The sequence below is a fragment of the Hoplias malabaricus genome, chromosome 2 (genome assembly GCF_029633855.1).
Source record: "Hoplias malabaricus isolate fHopMal1 chromosome 2, fHopMal1.hap1, whole genome shotgun sequence".
Classification (NCBI taxonomy): Eukaryota; Metazoa; Chordata; class Actinopteri; order Characiformes; family Erythrinidae; genus Hoplias; species Hoplias malabaricus.
Genome location: NC_089801.1, coordinates 61,665,870 through 61,690,571, shown reverse-complemented (window position 1 = coordinate 61,690,571; position 24,702 = coordinate 61,665,870). Strand labels below are relative to the sequence as shown.

The 24,702-nt window shown below is 39.3% G+C and overlaps 1 long non-coding RNA gene and 2 pseudogenes across 1 annotated transcript; all 3 read left to right on the top strand.

Moving 5' to 3' along the window:
• Nucleotides 1–8,944: 8,944 nt before the first annotated feature.
• LOC136674504 (uncharacterized) lies at nucleotides 8,945–11,660 on the top strand. The gene is made up of 3 exons (XR_010796055.1): nucleotides 8,945–9,004; nucleotides 10,817–10,873; nucleotides 11,314–11,660. It is a non-coding gene; the product is annotated as an uncharacterized lncRNA (long non-coding RNA).
• A 5,028-nt stretch (nucleotides 11,661–16,688) lies between these two features.
• LOC136677680 (GTPase IMAP family member 9-like) lies at nucleotides 16,689–19,886 on the top strand (annotated as a pseudogene).
• On the top strand, nucleotides 19,884–21,522 carry LOC136686347 (ras-related protein Rab-11B pseudogene; annotated as a pseudogene).
• Nucleotides 21,523–24,702: the final 3,180 nt, after the last annotated feature.

Sequence of the window (24,702 nt, the reverse complement as noted above, 5' to 3'; positions counted from 1 at the left end):
CAGGAGTGGTCTATGCCAAAAATAATCAAAACTCATTTCCACCCAAACATAAACAGAAACTATTCAACCCCTTTTAAAGAAAAGGAACAAGGCTACACCCCCTACAGCTTCCAATTTAACTGAGTTAACCCTACAGTTTGGGTGCAGTACTTAGTCTGGCAGGAAGAAGCAATGGCAAGGAGGGGCCCCTTTCAGCCAACAACCGGGGCGTTATATCCATCCATTATCTGTAACCGCTTATCCAATTTAGGGTCGCGGGGGGTCCAGAGCCTACCTGGAATCATTGGGCGCAAGGCAGGAATACACCCTGGAGGGGACGCCAGTCCTTCACAGGGCAACACAGACACACACACATTCACTCACACAGACACTTTTGAGTTGCCAATCCACCTGCAACGTGTGTTTTTGGACTGTGGGAGGAAACCGGAGCACCCAGAGGAAACCCACGCGGACACAGGGAGAACACACCAACTCCTCACAGACAGTCACCCGGAGCGGGAATCGAACCCACAACCTCCAGGCCCCTGGAGCTGTGTGACTGCGACACTACCTGCTGCGCCACCGTGCCGCGGGCATTATATCTGTCCCACCTTAATCCTGTCAGTCAACCAGAGCACTGTATCAGCAGTAAATTAGCAGCAGCACCTGAGACATTTACTGAGAGAGGAGAGAAACAAAGAACACGCAAAAAAAAATCACTAGACATAACACCCCCACCCTACAGAATCAATCAAAATGTTTGAAACTGTATGAAATAAAACATGTGACCAAGCATCAGTATTATTTTCACTTCCCTTTTTATGATGAATGTCTAGAGACGTCAATTATGATTTATTCATTTGGTTAAGAAAGAACAGTGGATTATGATCAGCGTAGACCACTACACTCAACATGCTAAACTTGATCCAACCTAAACATTGAAGTGTTGCAAAGCCAACAAAAGAGCTTTGAGCAATAGTACTGTACTGTAACTTATGTTTGTAAACATTTTTTCAAAAATAGCAAACAGGATGGTCAATGGAACTCTTGAACTATTTTATAGCCTGGATATGTCACTGGATATGTCACTTCATATTTATACCTCAGTGAAACTGTAATCTGATCATCATTAACAGGTAAAATAGGAAAAATTAATATTAAAATGGCTTGAGTTACACCTTGTTTCTTACAAATATTGGCAGCCATAAAAATACTAGCACTTATTTTTTCTTTTTAAATAATAATTGTTTCTTGAGGGATTTCTTTTTTCTAGGTCATACAGTGTATTTCAATATGATCCGGTGACAACAGATGATCTGACATATTTCCAAATGTAAATTCATGAGAACAAGAACACCCTTGTGGTGCAGGGCCTCACTGCCTCATTCATGGTTGTGAAATGTACCACACGGTCATAAATTGTACCACAAGGGGTGCTATTTCCCACAAACTCACTCACATTCAGGAATATGAAGTTTAATTTCAAGAAACTTTATTGTCAGTTTTGTTCTAAGTGCAAAGTGAAACAAGACAAAGTTCCTCCAGGACCATGTACACTGCAGACAGTACAATGAGTGCAGGCAAGGCTGTCACACATTACAGGACTAACGGGCACAAGTGAGCAGTCAGAACATTAACGGAATACAGTATTAACATGGTTCTCTAGCAGCAGGTAAAATAAAGGTCCCAAAGTGTCAAAAATATATAGAATATAGGAGAAGTACTAAGTAGAGTCATTGGGTTTAAATACATTATTTTCAAAGACATTGACTGGAATTTTGTGTGTGCGCACATGTGTGGAGGTTAAATTAATTGTAATTTTAGTAAGTGTATGAGTATGTATAAGTAAATGAATGAGTATACATGAGTTATGAATGATGCAGAGTTACAAGAGAAACAATCAGTATCCATCACATGCAGAGAGTAAACTATACACCACTGTGAATAAAATTTGCAAACATCATGGATTATAGATAGATCATGACGCCAATTCTGCTCATGCTTGAACTGTGTACTTCCTATGTGTACAATTACATGCTGTAGCTCATCCCTTGGCATCTACATGCATCTACTTCATTACTCACGACTCATTATGTGACCATCGATGCTCAGAATATGTTTTTAACACTACTAATAATGCCACCTATGTTAACCTTAATTTCTAACTTTTTCTGAGCTGTTTCAAACATTTCTTTGGTGTATCTCCCATTTACATTTTTCTTAATGACATCGTCAATCTTCTTCAGAAGCTCTTGGACCTGACCCTTATCATTGCTCCTGTTCTGAAAAACATGGTATCCACCCTTACACTTAACCACCAGATCCTGTACGCTGGGAGAGCTTTTCAGAAACTTTTCTATCGATTCTCCTCCTAATAACTCTCCGTGAGTGAAGAGCACTATGGTGTAGTTCAGCGCTTCATCTCCAATGATCTTCTGGATCCACTCCACAGCTTTGTTTTCATCCTCTGTGAATCGTGTGCTCAGGCTGATGACAAGGAGAATTATATCAGCCCCAGGAGCAGAGAGCTCAAAGCCCTTCTGTATTTCAGCTCTCATTTCTGAGTCAGTTTTAGACGTATCAAAAACACCTGGAGTGTCGATCACTGCGATTTTTCTCCCGTCCACATCCTCCCTTTGTTTTTCACTCTTTTGGGTAACAGACTTAAAGGAGTACCTGTCTTTAAACACTCTTTTCTTCTAGATGGTGTTTCCTGTTGCACTCTTCCCCGCTCCAATTTTACCAACAAGAACAATCCTCAAATCAGAATCTGCAAGAAGAAACATCTGATAAGATAGGGTCTGCTCATTTTTACAATAAACATTAATTACATGTACATCAACCTCAACATTTTATACTGTTTCTCAAAATGTTTTACCTAATGACAAATATTTTGATGTATTTTATTACCCAATGTGCAGCAGTGTGGTCTCTGTAGAGGATTTGTAGTTACTGTTATATATAATATCAAATCAGTCTCTCGAAATATAGGGCACAGTTAATGCTGAATGATATTTTGAGATGTAGGAGAATCATATATATCCAGAGCAAAAGCCTTTACAGCAAAAGCTTTACTTACTTCATCATTACAATGCCATATTTTTTGCAGCAGCATGGCTACGTAGTAAATGAGTACAGGTGCTAACTGTGAACTCCCTGTCCAGATCTGTCATGCATTGAACACATCTGATCTATTATGAAACGAAAAACAGGACAAATGAAACCCTTCACTGTTGAGCAGCTGAAATCCTGTATGAAGCGAGAATGGGAAAACCATTCAGTTTCAGAACTCTAGCAATTGGTCTCCTTGGTTTCCAGACGTTTACAGAGTGTTGTTAAAAGAAGAGGTTATGTAACAGAGTGGTAAACATAACACTGTATCAAATTCTTTGAAACATGTTGCTGCCATCAATTTATATTTATCCATCTATCTATCTATATCTATCTATCAATATATATATATATATATATATATATATATATATATATATATATATATATATATATATATATATATATATATATATATATATTCATATCAAATATTATCTGAGAACCAGATTATTGAGAAACACAGTAAATAAGGTCATTTTAATTTTGAGTTTTATTCTTTAGAAATTATTTTTACATACTTGTGTTTTTTAGTACTTTTGCTTGCTCTTCTCTCTTTCTCTCCCTCTTAATTTCTTTCAACTTTCTTTTAAGCTTCCTCATGCACATCACCCATGTTGTCACTGTCCAACAAAAAATATGTATTTCCAAAGTAACTTTATAGGGGAAGGACAAAAAAATTTCTTAATATTCAGTGGGTGTCAACAGAAATGCTCCAAAATTACTATTGGTTAATTCTTCATGAACTTTTCACATGGTGTGAAGGACAGCTGCTGTGTACAAATGTGTAAACAAGTGGCACAAGTGTACCGTTTCTTTACTGAACAGGAAACATATACTACAATTTACCATGGAAAAGTGTTGATTTTATGAGAATCTCATAATTTAGGTAATTTTAAAATAATTAAGTAAAATTTATTTATACAGCACTTTACACTGACACAATCCCACAAGCCACAAAGTACTTCACTAAGACATAACACAACATGAAATATACAACACAACACTCTACAAAAAGATTAAAAAAGAAATAGCAAAGAGGCAATGACATTGCTGCCTTGTCCATTATCCAAACCCCTGATTAAAAAGGTTTTTGGTTGCTTTTTAAGAGTCCACAGAATCAACCAATCTTAAAAAAGGGGATATGTGTTCCACAGCTTAGGAGCAACGACCTCAAATTGTCAATCTCCCCAAGTTTTTAAGCTAGAATGTGGAACAGGCAGTATATTTAAATAATTCAACCTATGAGAATGTGCTGATTTGTGAAGCAGATCAGCCACATACAGAGGAGACTGACCATGTAATGCTCTGTAAGTAAGTGTAAGAATTTTAAACTGAATCCTATACTCAACACGAAGTCAGTGTAAAGATACTAACAGAGGGATAATATGAGACCATCTGTTTGATTTAGTAAGTAACCTCACTGCCGCATACTGAATCGCAGGCAACTGATCACGAGCAGACATACTAAGTGAAAACAACATTACAATAATCAATACGAGATGATTATTTCGTCTTCAATTTACTAATATTTCTCAAGTAGAAAAAACATGATCTCTTCAGTTGTTTAACGTGTGTCACACAACAAAGACTGATCGGATATAAAACCCAAATTACACAGGCTAGAGTGGAGAGCAGCAGAAAGAAGCCCAAAATTTTGTTTAATTATTGAGAAAACCTTTTTAGCAGCAACAATCAAGACTTCAGTCTTATCAGCATTTAGCTGTAAACATTTATTTGATGTCCATTCTCTAATAGGTTTAAGACAGTCTATGAGCCTACATAAACTATGCACCTCACTAGGTTTAAATGAAAAAAAAAATAAAGCTGAATACCATCAATAAATAAATGATAAGGAATATTTAGACTATTTATACTCTGCTCCAAAGGCAACATGTACAAAGAAAACAAAAGTGGTCCCAAAACTGAATAGGATAATGGAGTAAAATCTGCAATAGTCACTGTAAAGCTTCTCTCAGTGAGATAAGATGTAAACAAATCTAGTGCTGTGCCAGATATGCCCACCCAGTCACGTAACCTATTTATCAGTATGTGATGGTCTACAGTATCAAACGCCGAACACTGAACAATCACCTGCTTCAGCTGACATTAACAAATCATTAGAGATATACAAAATATTGGATTTCTCTAAAGCAGCAGTGAGTTGATTGGCCACCAGCTTTTCTAAAATTTAGCCAGAAAAGGAAGTTTCGATATAGGCCTATAATCCTTAAGCACAGCTGTGTCTAAATTTGATTTTGTCAATAAAGGCTGAATGATAGCATGTTTAAAGACAGAAAACAACCTGTAGAGAGTGAACAATTAATAATAGCTAGTAATGCAGGGAAAATACTTGGTAAAAAAAAAAGAAGATATCACATTCAGAGCATTAGTGGATGACATTAATTTCCTAGTCACATCCAACATATCTGCTAAGCTAATAGGCTAGTAGGAATCCAAAAGAGAATAAGACGTTTGGAGACTAATATTAGATACGCACGGCACATGCTTAATACTGGACCCAATGGCCATGACCTAATCAACAAAAAACAAAGGAAACCTACTACAATCAATGACATAAAACATGGCAGTGTTGCAGGTGGTGGTGAAACAATATCATCAATAGTATTAAATAAAAGCTCAGGGTTTCTTTTAGAAATGTAATACTTACATTGTCTAAAACTCAAAAGTTCATGATTCTGTTAAAATAATATATTTTCCTACCTTTTCCATTTGGAATTTTATTGCGTGCTAGGGATTAATGGATCATTTTACTCACCTTCCTTTGATGCCATGTTGGAAGACAAAATGTGAAGCCAGTAAAACCTGTGGATCAGACAAAAAGAAAAAAACTTGAGATGTCTGTTATTTTAGAAAGTTAATATTTCTATTTTTATATGGTTTGATTTAATCAACTCAGTTTCTCTGTTTTTCAAATCCTCAAAAATAAGATCAGGAGAACCCGAGGAAACATTAATGATCAGTTAAGTTACTGAAGAAAAGCTTACACACATTTCACTGAACTGATAAATGGGCTGGGCTATATTACACTATTTTGCATCAGATTTATCTTCAGAGAGTTTTTGGTAAAAAGCAGAATTCACATTTCTGTTGATTATGTCCAGTTTCCCAGTTCCTGTTGAAAATATCAAGCATTTCTTTTTTATAGCATAGTGTTAAAATTATTCACTTAATGAGCTTAAATGAACTTTACACACCTATCAGTAAAAAAAGTTGCAATCGTCAAACCCCATAATATAATGCATATTTCAGAATTAAATATGAAGTAAGAAAATATGTAATAATACTCACTGTGATGTGCAGAGATGAATGTGTCATGTATAAAGACTCACTCCACATCAGTACACAATGAATGTGTCTTTGAAGCACAAGGATACTGTCCTCATCTTTTTATTCTGTATTCAAAATTTTCTCATAGACCCCCTCCTCTTTCCATAAATCTATACTGTTCCATTAAATAATGCAGCCCTGCTTTCACTCTCCAATTTCCAGACTCTACATATGTCATTAGAGTGATTACTGCCTTTTCCCTGGTTTAAAAACTTGTTATCATCAGCTGTGTACAGTCTGGCATGTGCCTCTTAGATGGAGAGAGTAACATGAGAACATAAAATTATAAAGATAAAAGATGGCTCAAAGGGTGGTGGTGATGTAGGGGTAGGGTCCTACGTTGTTCTCTGGCTTCCTCTGCGTTCTCCATTTATACTTTCACTTTCAAACTGATGATGTTCAGTTACATGTGGGAGATTCAGTGCCACAGTTTCACACAACAGTTTGTTTATCACACACAAGGCTAGCTTTATATTTGGATGCAGTGTTCCAATCTGATTGAATCACAGAGATAGCATCAGGGTTAAGGGAGAGCAAAGAGAGTACAGTAAGGACCCTAAAACTAAGCCCCATGGCACACCACTAGGCATATTCACATTCTGAAACACAAAAAGTGTCCTTAACTTACAGTGTGGTGCTCAGCTAAAGATTTTGCCTCCACAGAGATCATGGATTTCTTCATGGTGATCGGTGCCGCTGTAACAGGGGTTGCTGGGGGCGAAGTTGGGGCTCTGAAAGCTGTGGTGGACACCTCGGAGGACATCGTCAAATGTACTGACTGAAAAAATATTTGTAATCAAACTGTAATCAAAATGTATGACATATATGAAAATGTGTGAAAATACTCACTGTTCAGTGTAGAGATGTATGTGTTGTGTATAATGAATGTGTCTTTGAAGCCCAAGGATAATGTCCTCATTGTTTTATTCTGAAACTATTCTTCTGAAAATTTTCTTATTCCCTTTCCTCTTTCCATAAATCTATAATTTTCCATTAAATAGTGCAGCCCTACTTTCACTCTCCAATTTCCAGACTCTACAGATGTCATTAGAGTGATTACTGCCTTTTCCCTGGTTTAAAAACCCATTATCATCAGCTGTGTACAGTCTGGCATACGCCTCTTAGACGGAGAGAATAACATGAGAAGATAAGTTAAATGTCACTTAAATATCGTAGCTGTAGTATGTCATCAGTCATATCACATTGTTAAGACAAGGAACAATATGCTTATTAAAAACATTATTAAATTGAGATACTTGTTCATATATTTTGGAAGCTTAGAATTAAATTTACAGATATAGCATATGTATAATGTATTATTTTACTGTAGAATTCCCTTTTTGTTTTACCAGAGCACATTTAAACATTGTTGTACTGTAATATAGGAGAGTGTCCAGTGCAGAAGGTGGGGCATTTCATTATCTCTCAGCACACACACACACACACACACACACACAGTGGACGTTAGGGTGTTAAAGTTAATGAGGGGTTTAAATAACTGAGGTTACTGTTATCAGGCCTTAAACACAACTGAACACAGCCAAGTGTCCAGTCTACAGGGTTAACATCTCAAAGCTTGTATGTGGTACAAGCCCCTGGTGGAGAGATGTGTACATGACAGGGACTCACTACTGCCACTTTGCTGCCCTTAATGCACCCCCTGGTGAGGCATGTAGTTGAGGACTAGTGAAAGCTTCAACCCTGGAGCAGGGACTCAGAGCGAAGCTTGGAGCTGCTTGGACTGAGGTGTGGCTGCTGACAACTCCCACGTCTCACTCGCTCTGGCTCCCCCTGGAGACCTGTCAGCATCGTCCTGGTGTGAAAAGCCGGGTGAAGGACGCACTGGCAGATGTTAATGTGAGAGCCAGAGACGGCCGCACGAGGGCCACATACACATCCAGTGTAGGGCCACATGTCTCCAGAGGTCACATTTTAGGCCTCTTTTGGCCCACCTCTGGCACCAAGATGGCTGTGAAGGCCATGGGAAACTTAACAAAAGCCCAGTAGCCAAAAGAGTGATCTCTGGTGACATGGCCCTCATATGGAGAATGGGCTGCTCATGACGTCATTCCATGAACAAATTAAATGGGCCACTGGAGATGACCAGCGTGGGTCAGACCTGGGCCAGAATCATTGTACTATCTGGGATCCAGTTAATGGCCAGCTGTGGGCCAGATGTGTTCTGTGACATGTAGCTGAAAGAGCATGTTTAACTAGATTAGACATTTTTAGTTCATGTGCAGTTTGCCATACGGACAGTGGTCCAGCAGAGCCACATTCACCTGCTGCGTCCTCCTCTGTGACACCACTGTAAGGTCACTGTAGGGGGATTTCAGTCAGATTTTTAGGGGGTTCCCTTTAGCTCACCGTAAGGAATCTATAAACATGTTTTTGAGTCTGGTATTTAGAGGTTTCACTTTTGTTTAAAGATGGTGAACAGGAAAAGGGGCTGGGCTTCTAAGATTAAATTATACTCTTTTCCATCCTTCTCCCCACATTCGCACAGCACTCTGCATCTCCAGCCCATCACCTCACTCTTCACATCCTTCAGCAGCGACCGCTGGTGAGTTTCCTCTGTGTTTGTGTGTCTGGGTACAGTGCAGTTCTGATTATAGCTGGAAGAGTCTTTCAGTGTGAGACTCCCGACTCTGTACAGAACAACTCTTACACGTTTCCTAATCTACTGTCAATCTATTATTTAGTTTTTCGCTCCTCAGTTCTGTTACTTATTTCTATTTTATTTCCAGACTGCAGACTTCTTTATTTGAGTACTCCTTCATTTCTTTCTTTTCTTTCTCTTCCTTTGTGTATTTTTGATATTTCAGAACGAATTTGCTACTTTCTTTACATTCTTTGTCTTTCATTTTGTTTTTCTCTTTCTTTTTTTGTTTCTATCTTCTTTCTCTTTTTGTCCTTGTGTGTCTTGTTTTTGTCCTTTTCTCTCGACCTTTCTTTGTTCTTTCAAAATATCTTGTTTTTCTTTGCTTTTCTTTGTCCTCGTGTCTTTTGTACATAAGCTCTATTTATTTCTTTTTCCTTTTTTTAATTCATCCTTTCTTTTATTCACCAGTTTACAGCAAGGTCTGTAAATGTATTTGTTGGCTGGCTCAGATGGCTCAGAGGGTGGTGGTGATGTAGGGGTGGGGTCCTACATTGTTCTCTGGCTTTCTCTTTGTTCTTCATTCATACTTTCACTTTCAAACAGATGATGTTCAGTTACATGTGGGAGATTCAGTGCCTCAGTTTCACACAACAGTTTGTTTATCATACACAAGGCTAGCTTTATATTTGGATGCACATACTCAGCACACACACACACAGTGGACGTTAGCGAGTATGTGTGAAAGTTAATGAAGGGGTTAAATAACTGAGGTTACTGTTATCAGGACTTAAACACAACTGAACACAGCCAAGTGTCCAGTCTACAGGGTTAACATCTCAAAGCTTGTATGTGGTACAAGCCCCTGGTAGATTAAGGTGTACATGACAGGGACTCACTACTGCCACTTTGCTGCCCTTAATGCACCCCCTGGTGAGGCATGTAGTTGAGGACTAGTGAAAGCTTCAACCCTGGAGCAGGGACTCAGAGCGAAGCTTGGGGCAGCTTGGACTGAGGTGTGGCTGCTGACAACTCCCACGTCTCACTCACTCTGGCTCCCCCTGGAGACCTGTCAGCATCGTCCTGGTGTGAAAAGCCGGGTGAAGGACGCACTGGCAGATGTTAATGTGAGAGCCAGAGACGGCCGCACGAGGGCCACATACACATCCAGTGTAGGGCCACATGTCTCCAGAGGTCACATTTTAGGCCTCTTTTGGCCCACCTCTGGCAACGAGATGGCTGTGGAGGCCATGGGAAACTTAACAAAAGCCCAGTAGCCAAAAGAGTGATCTCTGGTGACATGGCCCTCATGTGGAGAATGGGCTGCTCATGATGTCAATCCATGAAGAAATTAAATGGGCCACTGGAGATGACCAGTGTGGGTCAGACCTGGGCCAGAATCATTGTACTATCTGGGATCCAGTTAATGGCCAGCTGTGGACCAGATGTGTTCTGTGACATGTAGCTGAATGAGCATGTTTAATTAGATTAGACATTTTCGGTTTATGTGCAGTTTGCCATACGGACAGTGGTCCAGCAGAGCCACATTCACCTGCTGCGTCCTCCTCTGTGACACCACTGTAAGGTCACTGTAGGGGGATTTCAGTCAGATTTTTAGGGGGTTCCCTTTAGCTCACCGTAGGGAATCTATAAACATGTTTTTGAGTCTGATATTTAGAGGTTTCACTTTTGTTTAAAGATGGTGAACAGGAAAAGAGGCTGGGCTTCTAAGATTAAATTATACTCTTTTCCATCCTTCTCCCCACATTCACACAGCACTCTGCATCTCCAGCCCATCACCTCACTCTTCACATCCTTCAGCAGCGACCGCTGGTGAGTTTCCTCTGTGTTTGTGTGTCTGGGTACAGTGCAGTTCTGATTATAGCTGGAAGAGTCTTTCAGTGTGAGACTCCCGACTCTGTACAGAACAACTCTTACACGTTTCCTAATCTACTGTCAATCTATTATTTAGTTTTTTGTTCCTCAGTTCTGTTACTTATTTCTATTTTATTTCCAGACTGCAGACTTCTTTGAGTACTCCTTCATTTCTTTCTCTTCCTTTGTGTATTTTTGATATTTCAGAACGAATTTGCTTTTTTCTTTACATTCTTTGTCTTTCATTTTGTTTTTCTCTTTCTTTTTCTGTTTCTATCTATTCTTTCTCTTTTTGTCCTTGTGTGTCTTTTAATGTCCTTTTCTCTCTCATTCACATTCTGCAACACAGTGTCCTTAACCTACAGTGTGATGTTCAGCTACATGTTTTGCCTCCACAGAGATCATGGATTTCTTCAAAGTGATTGGTGCCGCTGTTGCTGGGGGCACAGTTGAGGCTTTGAAAGCTGTAGTGGACACCACAGGGGACATCGTCAATGGGATTAAAGAGGGACTGGCTGAATCAGGTCAAACTGGTACAACTGAAGACGACGTTATTGATGCAATAACATTACCAGTGGCCAGAGGCCTGTCAGCAGGGATTAAAGGCATTGTACACGCTCCAGAGAAAATTGTGAAAGGAGCTGTGCAAGGTGTACAGTCAGCTATAGACAATTAGCACATTTTGGAAAAACCCAGTCGGCCAAGCTTTCTCCTGATTTTATGTCTGTTGTTAATAGAATAAATACAAAACCCAATGTCGTTTTGCCTCAGAGTCTGTTTTGTCTAGTCATCAGGTACTTCAAGTAAATGGGGAAATATTCATAATGTGTCATTAACCTGATTTTCTGCTTTCCCACCCCACAGGCTTCATGTTATGGGGTTTAAGGGAAAGGGATTATGATTATTGGTAGCAAACCAAGCACACATCTCCTGCTCATGTTTGAGACCCTGTGGGGATGAGTCAACGCAAAGTCTTTCACTGTGCTGACCAGTAGCTGGTTCACATAGTGTGATATTATACACATCATTTTCATACCCACAGGCATTCACTGAAATCATTATGCATCACACAGGATTTACAGGAAGGAAAAATCATTACACTTTGAGTAAAGTTTAGGAAAATGCAAGGAACATTGAATTCTGCTCAGTATGAACCAGGATATGAACCAAATCGAAAAAGTATTTGCACCCAGAATCAATCGACAACAGGAATGCTGTTTGACATTGTGAGATGCAAATGATTCAAGTTTCGTGCTTGTCGCGCTTGTGATGTAAGCAAATACTCTGTACAGGCTAACTATATAAGATCATTCTGTTGTGCATGTTTCCATTTAGATTCCTGCTGATGCAAGCAAAGGATGCCTCAGTGAAAAGTTAGATAGCAATAGGAGCATTTGGAAGAGTTTGAGAGGGGTCACATCTTAGGGCTAGAGGAAGTTGGGTGGTTTACCGGTGTATCATCGATTTAATCATCCATCCAACACTTCTTTCAGGGTGCAACTATTTATTTTTTTGATGAGAGTATTGCATTTACAAAAGTGTGTCTTTTATGAACCATCCATTGGAGGGCCATTTGGATGAGTACTGGAGGACTGTCCAGTGGTCAACATGCAGAATCTAGAAGATATGTCCAGCTATTCAGCAGGTTTTAAGTTTGTCTGAGTCCATCTGAGCAAATTTGCTGTAAGTCCGCTGTTTCTGGATCAAATCTATTAATTAGTTCTTAGCCTTATCATAAAAGACAGCAGCTGCAGTCCAACCAGCTACCGCAGCAAATGGCAGCAACACAAAAGTCTCAGTAGCCAATAACACACTTCCTGCTAAAGCTCCTACTCCACCTGCTACAACCCCTATTCCCAGAGCTACATCTTTGGCTACCTATATCTTTCTTCATCTGAGTCTTCTGCTGGATTTTTCTAAACATCTTTTTCTAAACATTAGTGTAATGTTGGCCATTGTTGTCTTTCACCATTGAATCAGTCTTCTCCAGAAGCTGTTCCACCTGAGTGTGTTTTACCCTTATTCGATTCACTGTTGTTAAATCTGTGGTATCTTCCACCAAAGCTGTCAAATGCAGAAGATCTTTACATTCTTTGGTGAAGTCAGCCAAGGATTTAGATCCCACTTGATCAATGTTGGTTAAACGATGGTGTAGTTTGAGGCTTTTTCACCAAAATTCTCTTGAATCCAATTCACAGCATTTTTTTCCTCTTCTGTAAATCACCCCACTTTGATCACCAGCAGAAATGCGTGAGGGCCCCGGGATTGACATTTGGACACACTTCTGTATTTGCAAAATTCACACTTTTTTTCTGGGTAGCTTTGCGGCCTTCTTCTTAGGGTGGTGAAGTTATTGATCCAAAAATCCCGGGTGTGTCAATCACCTCAATCCTCCTACCTCTGTAAATCCGTCCCTTCTTTTCACATTCCTCTGTAATGGCTTGAGGTGACATCTCTGATTCAAAAGCATCGTCCTCCAGAATGGTGTTCCCAACTGCACTTTTCCTGCTCAAGATTTACCCAGCAGAATGATACTTAAGGCAGCTTCTGTGGACAGGATATAACGGATGATTGATACTGATGATACACAACGGTGCACACAACATTACACTAATTAGCCATAACATTGAAACAACCTTCTTGTTTCTACACTCTCTATCCATTCTCTGAGCTCCACTGAACATGTAAATGCACATTGTGGTTCTACAATTACAGACTGTAGTCCATCATTCTCAACACTGCTGTGTCTGATCCAATCGTACCAGACATTAACACACCACCACAACATCAGTGTCACTGCAGCGCTGAGAATGATCCACCACCACATCACACTTGCCCAATATGCCACAACTTTTCCTGAAGTGGAATTTGTAATTATTTATTTGGCTGGGACTGTAGAAGTCAATAATCTTTCATACCAACCACAGTCATCTGCTCTGTCTTGTAAATGCACTGCAGAAAAAAGAGAACATCTGAAGTTAGCTTTACCAAGAACATGTCTATATGAACTATAGTGTTACTTTGTCACTGATCACTTCACATCAGAAATAAATCAAAAGCTAGACTTGGAGGATCTGTAACACAGGTGATTGCTGAACAGTTTCAGAAGCTTTGGTAACCCAAAATTTTCCTTTAGCAAAATACTTTGTGAATAACATGCATACATTATATAAATAAATACATACATACAAATTCAGATACTACTTCAATGAGGAGAATCAATTTCATGTGGAACAGCTAGTGAAAATTGATTCAAAGTGTTGCAGGCATAAATGTTTCATTCATTTATTCATGCATTGTCTGCAACCCTTATCCAGTTCAGTGTCACGGTGGGTCCAGAGCCTACACAGAATCACTGGGCACAAGGCGGGAACACACCCTGGAGGGGGTGCCAGTCCTTCACAGGGCAACACAGACACACACACATTCACTCACACCTACGGACACTTTTTTTTTTTGAGTCGCCAATCCACCTACCAACGTGTGTTTTTGGACTGTGGGAGGAAACCGGAGCACCCGCACACACCAACTCCTCACAGACAGTCACCCGGAGTGGGAATCGAACCCACAACCTCCAGGCCCCTGGAGCTGTGTGACTGCGACACTACCTGCTGCGCCACCGTGCCGCCCTCAATTTAGAATTAGATATCAGAATATATGATTAACTACGGTCACAGTCACACAGCTCCAGGGTCCTAGAGGTTGTGTGTTCAAGACCCGTTCTGGGTGACTGTCTGTGAGGAGTTTGGTGTGTTCTCCCCGTGTCCGCGTGGGTTTCCTCCGGGTGCTCTGGTTTCCTCCAATGGTCCAAAAACATTTGATGGTAGGTGGATTGGTGATTCAAAAAGTAGTGATCGACCGACATGGGTTTTTTGATTGCCGATGCCGATTTTTAGACAGCAGTAGTGGCCGATGGCGATATGTAAAGCCGATATTCCCATTCCTAAGGCAGTGAATAAACTTGAGACATTAACATGATTTATTTTTACAGAAAAGCCTTGAAATTTGTAAAATAAACCATTTAGAGGTCCTGAAATATACATGAAGTGGTCAAAAGCTTATGAAAACCACAAAAAAGTCCCATTACTTTTTTGTTTTTAAGAAAGGGGTCTCCAGGGATCTACTTTCATCAGGTAAAAATTGGAGTTGATACGTCCTTCTGATTTGAAGTTATTGAAGCTGGAGCAGACAGTGGACAGATGGCCTCTCCAAGTGTCTCTTTAGACGCCAAGCTCTCCATAAGGAAAATGATTACTTTTACTGCAAAAATACAGTGTATATATCTTGTCTAGACCTAATGTCAACATCTTAGTGTTTTTCCTTACTTACTATGAGAAACTCGTCACCTGTCCCTCACCAAGTGGCCATTTACCACTCACCAAACAGTAATATCCCTTAGTTATGGTGTGTTTTATTCTGATGTATTGAGTTTATTTCTGATGTTTACACTTGTTTCTCACCAGTGTTTCTTTAAATGGCTACACTCTGATGGTAATATAATGTAATGAACTAATGTTGATGATGCTTGGATACCTTCTTCTATTTCTGTGTTACCTGCTCATCAGCAGAACACAGGGTTGCAGCCTCAACTGGACTCCATTCTGTAATGTCTTCCTGATGATGCTCGTCCTGAATTGAAGAACTTACTTGGGGAATCTTTTCACAGATGTACCCTGTCTAACAAACATCCTAAGACATGACATTGTTGTTGGTAGTAATAGTTCTATTAGACCAAACCATTACCATTTCAATCTTGTCCCAAGAACAGGGAAGAATTGGTTATGAAGACCCATCAGCATCAAAACCTGTGATGAAACGTGTAATAAAATAGTCTTCATCATTGTTTAACATTGTGTTATTACATGATCTACATTAAACAAGGAGCTATAAAATGTTAACATTTATTTCACAAATTCCAATAAACTATTAACATTTGTGTCACAAACACACACATGTTTTTAACAATTGGAATGAGTATTTTGTACGTTATTGTGTCATCGCTGACAACGTTATACCTGTTTTTTACTATCAAATACATTTAACATAAAATAACCTAATCTAACTTAAAGGTTAGACTGAATAATAAAGAAACAGGGAGAATGCAGATGAGGTTACATCAACATGCTGTTCATATATTATGATAAATTACTGGTTAATCTTTGTACCCTCACTCTGCGTCTTTGCTCTGAGAGTTGATGGTGGTGTGTTTGCAAACAGAGACCCTGCTGCAGAAACACTCAAGTCACGTAGTCAGTGTTCTTAGAAAAGCCCCCAGCCAATCAGAGAGCCTGGACCTCTGTGGCTGTCCATGTTCAACACATGCTGGGAGCATCTTCTGTAACCATAATGTCCTCTTTCAAATGTTAACATCACAGAATTGAAATTAAAAGTGGTGGTTAAGCAGTGAGATTCTGGCAAGATGCACATTTAATCATAAGTTTGCTCAATCAGATTTATTAAGTAGATTATTTTTCTTTACTAAAGAAATTGTGCATCACAAAGCTGCTGAGTTCAGAGTTTATAAGGGGTGTACAAATATTTGTATGTACATATATACAAATGTATACAAATATGTACAAATATTTGGAAGTGTGTGTGTGTGTGTGTGTGTGAGAGAGAGAGAGAGAGAGAGAGAGAGAACTTCAGTATAGAGTAGTTGCTTCATGTAAGGAAGTCTGAGGTTAGCTGCAGATTCAGAAAGTCTGTGGTGAATGTTAAACACTCACAAACATAAATCATCTCTACAGAGCATATTTTCTTGTCAGCTATCGTACAGTCCTCCTGCACAGACACCTAGAGAAGAACCCAACTGACGTTTGGAGAAGAACCCAAACATCTCCTCAGTGTTTCAGCCTGAGAACACACAGAGTTCAGGAACATGAGCACTGCAGGTGAATATGGACATGTTCTTAATTCAGCCTTACTTAGCTAAGAAGACCTCATGGGCAGATTGAGCTGATTTAGAGTATTTACTTACGTAGTCATCAGATGATGATAGTGTGTTTTCAGATTAATCAGCCAGAGAGAATGGATATGAAATTATGAAACTGCATTAATGGAGTGTATGGATGTGATTTCAGTTTGAGCTGCTTTCCTGTCACACACTACAGATGGGCAGACAAACCTGCATTCAGTCCTATACAGGTTTTAACAAACCCATTCTCCTTCTTGTCTGTTGCTGAGCCTGTGATATGTGTCAGCAATGGCTTGTAAACAAAGTTAGTGAATTTAAAGCTAAGTTAATAGACCACAACATTAGGAGTGAAGCACTAGTGATCTGTTGATGCCACAACTACATGTACCCAGCTGAAGGGTCTTTATTCCCCTGTATCTAATGTGTCACACCAGGCAGGTTGGACTTATGCTAATATGTAGCTGCTCCAGAGTGTCCTATTGTATTGGTCAATGCCTCTGAAAAACAATATACTATCTGCAAAGACTTTGCAATGTTTCTTATGTGGAGCTGTAATTGTTGATCCACAGAATCTGAAGTGAGGATTGTCCTTGTGGGGAAGACCGGATCAGGGAAGAGTTCAGCAGGGAACACACTCCTGGGGCGAGTGGACTTTAGAGAGGCTTTCTATTCTAAGTCCATGACCCAGAGCTGTGAGAAACATGAGGTCACACAGAACAGCAGGAAGATCTCCGTGGTGGACACACCAGGACTCTTTGACACCTCTATGACTGCAGAAAAACTGAAAGCTGAGATTGAGAGATGTGTGTATCTCTCCGTTCCTGGTCCTCACGCATTTCTGCTGGTGATCAGACTGGGAGTCCGATACACAGATGAGGAGAGGAACACCGTGAGGTGGATTCAGAAGAACTTTGGAGAAGATGCTTCCAAGCACACCATCATCTTGTTCACTTATGTGGACCAGTTGGAGATCTCATTACAGACATATCTGAATGAAAGTGAAGAGCTACTAGATCTTGTAAATAGTTGTGAGGGAAGATATCACTGTTTTAATAATAAAGACCTGCGGAACCGTTCTCAGGTCTCTGAGCTACTGAAGAAGATCTACGCTATCTCCAGCTCTTACTACACCAATGAGATGTACCAGAATGCCCAGAAGAAGATTACAGAAGAGGAGGAGAGAAAGAAGAAGAAGAAGAGAAAAAGAGAAAGGAGTATGAAGAGCAGATACGAGAAGAAGAGAGAAGGAAGTTTAAAGAAGAAAAGCAGAAACTGGAAGTGAAGTGCAGTAGTTTGGAGGCAATGATAAAGAGGAAGGAAGAGGAGGAAAAGAAACAGGAGGAAGCAAGGAAACAGTTATTGAAAGAGAAGCAGCAGCTGGAGAACAAGTGCACAATGTTAGAGGAGTACAGGAAGATGAAGGAAGAGCAGGAGAAGAAAGAGGAGGAAGAGAGAATTAAGCACATGGAGAAGATACTAGAAGATAGGTGCAGAATGTTAGAGGAGGAAAATGTTCCAGAAGGTACCACAAGCAGTAAAGAAGCAGTTAAAGAAGCTGCAGTAGGAGCAGCTGTTGGAGGGGTGGCAGCAGGAGTGGGAATAGCAGTAGTGGGAATCACAGCAGAAGTTACATTATTAGCTGTAGCAGCACCTTGTGCTCTCATAGCAGGTCCTCTTATTGGGGCAGGAATTGCTTTGGCCTTTTACAAAAAGAAAAAGCAAAGGAGAGACGAGATGAGGACATCTTTATTAAATTCAGATTAAGATCTCAAAACACCACAGAAACTCCAGGATAATTTTAGCCAGCGTAGTGAAGTCAGAAGATAATTTAGTGCTGGAGCTAGTGTCAGTGTCAGACAACTGTAGGATCTTGGGTTCCTGGGTTTGATCTTTGTTTCAGTGGACATCAAAATCCTCAGAGAGAGAGACCTGAGGTGATGAGGTGAGGACCCCAGAGCCGTGTTGCAGTGACACTGTAGACCTACCTTGACATCCATGTTATTATTCTGATTCCTGTTTTTGCAGATTTTTAAGGTTGAAAGATATATTGTGATTTCAAAGCAGTCATTATCAGTTTTTTTTTTATTTTGTGGTTGTATTTCTTTAATCATAAGTTTTAAATAAATAACACCTTCTTAAAATTTTAAAAGAAACAACAAAGGGAACTGGAGCAGTTTTTTTCTGTTGTTAAAGTCTTTTTAAGGAAATACTGCTATGGCGGTGCTTGTTGGTCTAATGTTCTTACTTACTAAATCATCTATCTGTGAAATATGAATAACTTTTGCTTATTGCTTCATTAAAACATTGAATATTTGAGACTGTTTGGGGTGTCTATTTGGGGTGTACATTTGTGCTGCATGGGGCTCACAGCAGAAAATAACAGTGGCAGGAACTCAGAGCATCTCTAAATGTCTCTGTAATGTAACTGTATGTAGGAATAAATGGCTGTAGCTTAAGTCCATTAGTATTTCAGTGTACTATAATTTCAGGAATGAATAATTATTTGTGTAAACCACTAAAGACGATAGTTCAGGGCAATGTTCTGACAGTAATAAATCAATTTTGAACAAATACACTCTCTCCCCTTTCAGTGCTGAGGCTGGTGCTGCTGGGGAACACTGGTGTTGGAAAGAGTGCAACAGCCAATGCTATATTAGGAACAGAAGCCTTCAGAGAAACAGAAACCAGAGTGAGTGAGATCCAGAGGGGGCGAGTGGACCATAGAAACATCTCCATTATCGACACTCCAGGAATCAACAACACAGCCCTCAGTCCAGAGCAGCAGGAGACTGAAACAGAGCGCTGCATCTTCCTCTCTGCTCCTGGTCCTCATGTGTTTCTGCTGGTGATCAAAGCGGGAAGAATCACAGAAGAAGACAGGAATTCTGTAAACTGGATTCAGGATAAGTTTGGAGAAGACGCGCTAAAGTTCACTATGGTGCTCTTCATTGGAAAAGAGGAAAAGGCCAGCAGCCAGTGGAAGAGATTTTCTCAGGATGTAAAACTGTATGATTTCATTAAAAACTGTGGAGCTGGTTACAGTCTGATCAACAGTAAGAGAGAGGTTAATCCTGCTCAGATCACAAAGCTGCTGGAGAAGATCGAGATCATCATAGTCCAAGTGAATGGAGGATGTTTTTACAGTCAGCAGATGTACGAGGCAGCACAGAGAAGAAGAGTTACACAAGCAGTGAATCAACAGAAAGAACAAGAAAGTCAAAAACCCAAGCACACAAAGGATGAGGGAAAACTTGAAAGACGAGTGGATGAGAGGAGACCAGAAACAGAAAAGACAGTGTACTATAAACAGATCCCAGTAGAAAACTTTTATAAAGTGCAGGTGCTAAAAACTAAGATGAGAGACGACAGAGCTCCAAGCTCAGAGAGACCTTCAGAAATGTTGAGGAGACAGAAGGTGAACGTAAAACAGGATTTTGTGTTAAATACTGAACAAAAGCCGGAGGAACAGTTGGAGAAAATGTTCAAGGAGCCCACACAGAAACACGGGACATGGGATAAACGCCCATTTAAAAGAACGACAGTGTCTACAAAAAGACAGTTTAAATCAGGAGACTTGTTGCTTCATCAGTATTCCAACATGTATGATTATTCATTTAAAGTAATGCTCTTGGGTGATTCTGGTGTAGGGAAGACTAACCTGCTGACACGTTTCACACGGAATGAGTTCTACAAGGACATCAGTTCTACCATTGGTGTGGACTGTGTCTTCCACAACATCCAAGTGAATGGAAAGATTGTAAGAGCTGTGATTTATGACACAGGAGGACAGGAGCGTTTCAAAACTGTCATACAGCCTTACTATCGGGGTGTGGTGGGGGCTCTTGTGGTGTATGACATCACTAGAATCTCTACATATGACAGTGTGAGATACTGGCTAAATGAGCTAAGAGAATATGCAGACAGTAACATTGTCATCATGTTAGTGGGAAACAGGAGTGACATGAGGGAGCGCAGAGAAGTCTCCACTTATGATGCCAGAGCTTTTGCACAGAGAAATACTCTGTCTTTCATAGAGACGTCGGCTTTGGACTCCACAAATGTTGTAGAGGCTTTCACAAATCTTCTCACAGAAATCTACCGAGTTGAATTACGAAGGCAGAACGCAGACAGGTCTAAACACAACAGTGTGGTAAACCTCAGTGTGCCACCTTCTAACAACAGGCGAGAAAGAACTAAATCTGACTGCTGCTAGAACATAGAGTACATCACAGTCCTTCCTCTTTCCATCCTGACTCTACCTCTGTTCCTCTCACCCTTTCATCACTGCTTTGCTTCAGTGTATTATCTGCTGCTGCTCTACTTCTTGTTATGGGAGGTCTTCTTTTATGAGGCCGAAGTTCATTCAGAGTTTCTACATTTGTATAAACATATGTTTATGGGGTTTTCTTTAGAGCAGTACAGCAGTGTTTAGGTCATGCTTCAGGATGAGATTGCGACAGAGTGTGTTCAAGGACTTGACAAGACTTCCTTAATTTGCCTGATCTGTAAGCCATATGGATCTATTCATTAAATTAAACACTCTACAGGTTACATCTGGAAGTGCATCCTGTTTGAAACCTCTGCCAAGTTGAATGTGAGTAGTGTATTGTTCCGCTGTGACATAGGATCATCCCAAAGAAGTCACACTAGAGTTTGCACATCTGGCAGTATAAAGGAGAAGAGAAGAAAAGAAAACTGCACGTCCCAAATTTAAGTTAATCTAAGTTAATCTGAACAGATGGGGAATATATGAATTTATTTTTATGGATTTAAAAGTGCATAAGTGTATATTATACAATAATAAAAAGGAAAATTAAAAAAAATTGAAGGCATTAACACTTCAAGAAATAATGAATCATTAAGCAGGAACAAGTAAGTCATGTATTAATAAGTGTAATCAAAATGTACTCAACATTAACTATTGCTATCTTTTGAAAAGAAGTTAAGTCCTGATTATATCTATACATTGAAGAAAACCTTTATTACCTACATATTCTTGCATTGATACATGCCACTGTTTACAGCACTCTGGAATATTCAAGCCTATTATCCCAGTCACCTGTATTCTGCTGATAGCTGTCATGATGTTTTCTGAAGTGTTATCTTTTTATCATCCAAAATTCGTCTTTATAATACTGAAATGTTTAAAACAGCCATAGAATACACAACAAACACATACCTGTATATGAAATTTGATATTGAAGTTGTACACTTTGCAGTGTACTGGTAAAAATTAATCATTCGTATGAACTTGGGTGATTGGTCAATGTGTTACTGATTCTTCATGATGATCTATGTTTGTGCCCCCCATGTAATTTATGTTGGTGAGTTAAGTGTGAGTACAGTGTAAATGTAGCTTTAAAGGTCCAGCAGTGTTGTTAAAGTCCAGTTGTTTTCTCTAAAGGTACATTACATTCTTTTCTCCAGAAGGAGAGGGGGATATTTGCAAACTTTTATCATACAACTGTGTGAAATAACAGAACCCAACAAAAAAGAAAAACCCTGGAGAGGAAATGGGGAGTATGAAATCAACACCTAAAAATCTACAATTAATTAAGGATACGGTAGAATTATGTTCCCTAACTAAATGTACAGAATATGTTCCCTTGAGGGAACCAACACAGTGACAGTTTTTCTGGGAGTGTAGTGTCTCTATCCTATGACGGAGATGTAGGGCCATGGCATTGAAAAAAAGAAATAAGATTCCGAGAATAAAGTCAGAATTCTGAGAATAATCTTGGAATAATTCAGAGAAAAATCTCGGAATAATTTGGAGAATACTATCGGAATAATTTGCTGCCCGTATAATGGGGCAGACACATTATCAATGTAATTGTGGATTGCAGTGTGTTGCTGAAGTCATACTATGGTATAGATTTCAGGAATAAACAATCAGTCCTCTGTCACACCAGGACCAGATTGTGATTAGTATTTAAACCCTGAATCCGTGCAAGAACCCGTTTATTCAGAAGAGGGCATGTAGTTTCACAGGATACAATTAATGGTCACGAAAATGATACATCCAGAGCGAGTGGAACACTGGCGTGCCCACGAGGCTCCATCCTGTTACGGCTCATGGGTTGTACAATAAACTAAAGCCTTGAGCATTGCAGTCAGGGGCTACAATGATAGGGTTTAGTCGTCATGTTGTGTGGATGCGTTTAATAAATAATTCTGTTCATTTCACTGACTGCTTCTTTCACAACTCACTCATGGCACACAGACTGTTAGTCTGTCTGTGTACATATTATAGAAAATAATAACCCAAACAGTGTTTCTCTAAATATTCTATATTTAGAGAATATTCTTGGAAATATACAGACTTTTTACACAATTATTCTCAGATTTTTTATTTATTTATTTTTTTTAATGCCATTGCCCTAAAACTATCTATATCTATCATACAGCTCCAGGCTCCTAGGTATGTGGGTTTGAGTTTTGGATGTTCTCCCTGTGTCTGTATGGGTTTGGAATCACCAAGCTATTTTAATGCAAGACAATGTCTCTCTTAATTTCATATACAATGATCTACATTCCCTCAGTTTCTCTGTTTCTGAACACTCACTCCTCTGAAGGTGTGTTTGAACAGCACGGATACAATGATGTTACTGGTCGGGCTAAATCACGTTCCTTGTATCAGAATGTCCCTGAAAGAGGTTGGATGATGTTACAGTGGGGTGTGATTAAATATTGAGAGAGAGGATCAGAAACGGAAAGACTGAAAGTTTTACACACACTGTCAGAAAAAAATAAAGGTATAGTTAAAATGAAATATATGATCCATTCAAATGCACCATACTGGTTTAAAATCTGATCGCAAACCTTAATAATGTATTTACCCACCGTAAGGGAAAATTAATAATTATAAGAAAAGAAAGAATAATTATTTTAAAAAATCTGCTGTTGAAATGGTGTATATAGAATCATTCCTACAAATCTTAAAAATCCACCACTGCAGTGTGTACCACTCTGCTGCTAAACTGAAGACAAAACTTTGAGGGGACGGTGCCACTGACACTTTTGAACCTTTTATTCTGAGAGTGGGGGATAGTTATTTGTGCTGAAAGATCAGTAAAAGTCAGTAAACAGTGCACAAGGCAGGACACTCAGAATCAGTTCAGTTTGATCTGAAAGTGCTGGTCTAAAGAAACCTGGCCCATTCAGTACATCACATTCTCTATTTCTTACCTCAGGTTTCAGGACACTGTCTTTAGAGTTCAGGGTCATTTGCATTTCTTCTTTGTCATTACACTTTTAAAAGCCTCAAACAGAAACAGTGTTTTAAATCAGTCCCGATGATCCAGTGGAAGATGCTATAAGTCCATTCCCTACCTTCCTTCAGAGGAACGGACAACATACACACACTAATACCACTGTAAGTAAAGACCTTTGTTTACCTGAATAGATAACATCATTCTCTAAGCAAAAAGCATGCATGAAAAATGAGGCATGGTTCCCATGAAAGAAATAGAACGACAAACACCTCAAACCCAGAGAAGTAATTAAACTTTCTGAGGCTTTGTTAATTACATTGGTGCATTGGTTAATTACATTACATTGTCTGAGATAAGTGACTAAACCTTTACTGAAATGTACAGTTAATTCTGTTGAATAACATTATGTATGTTATATACAATTATTAATAGTTGTACATACAGTGATGTAGTGTAAAACCTGACACAAGTATACACATAGCCATAGTTAAGATGTAACAATGGCTAATTGAGAAGTGTGGGTGACCACTATATACGGAACACATTTAAATCTGTGGTATTCTTGGAATGTAGAAATTAAAACAGAAAGGGATATGTGGGAATATGTGTACTATGACTACTATAATGACAACGTTATTACAAGAAAAAATAAAGAAGAA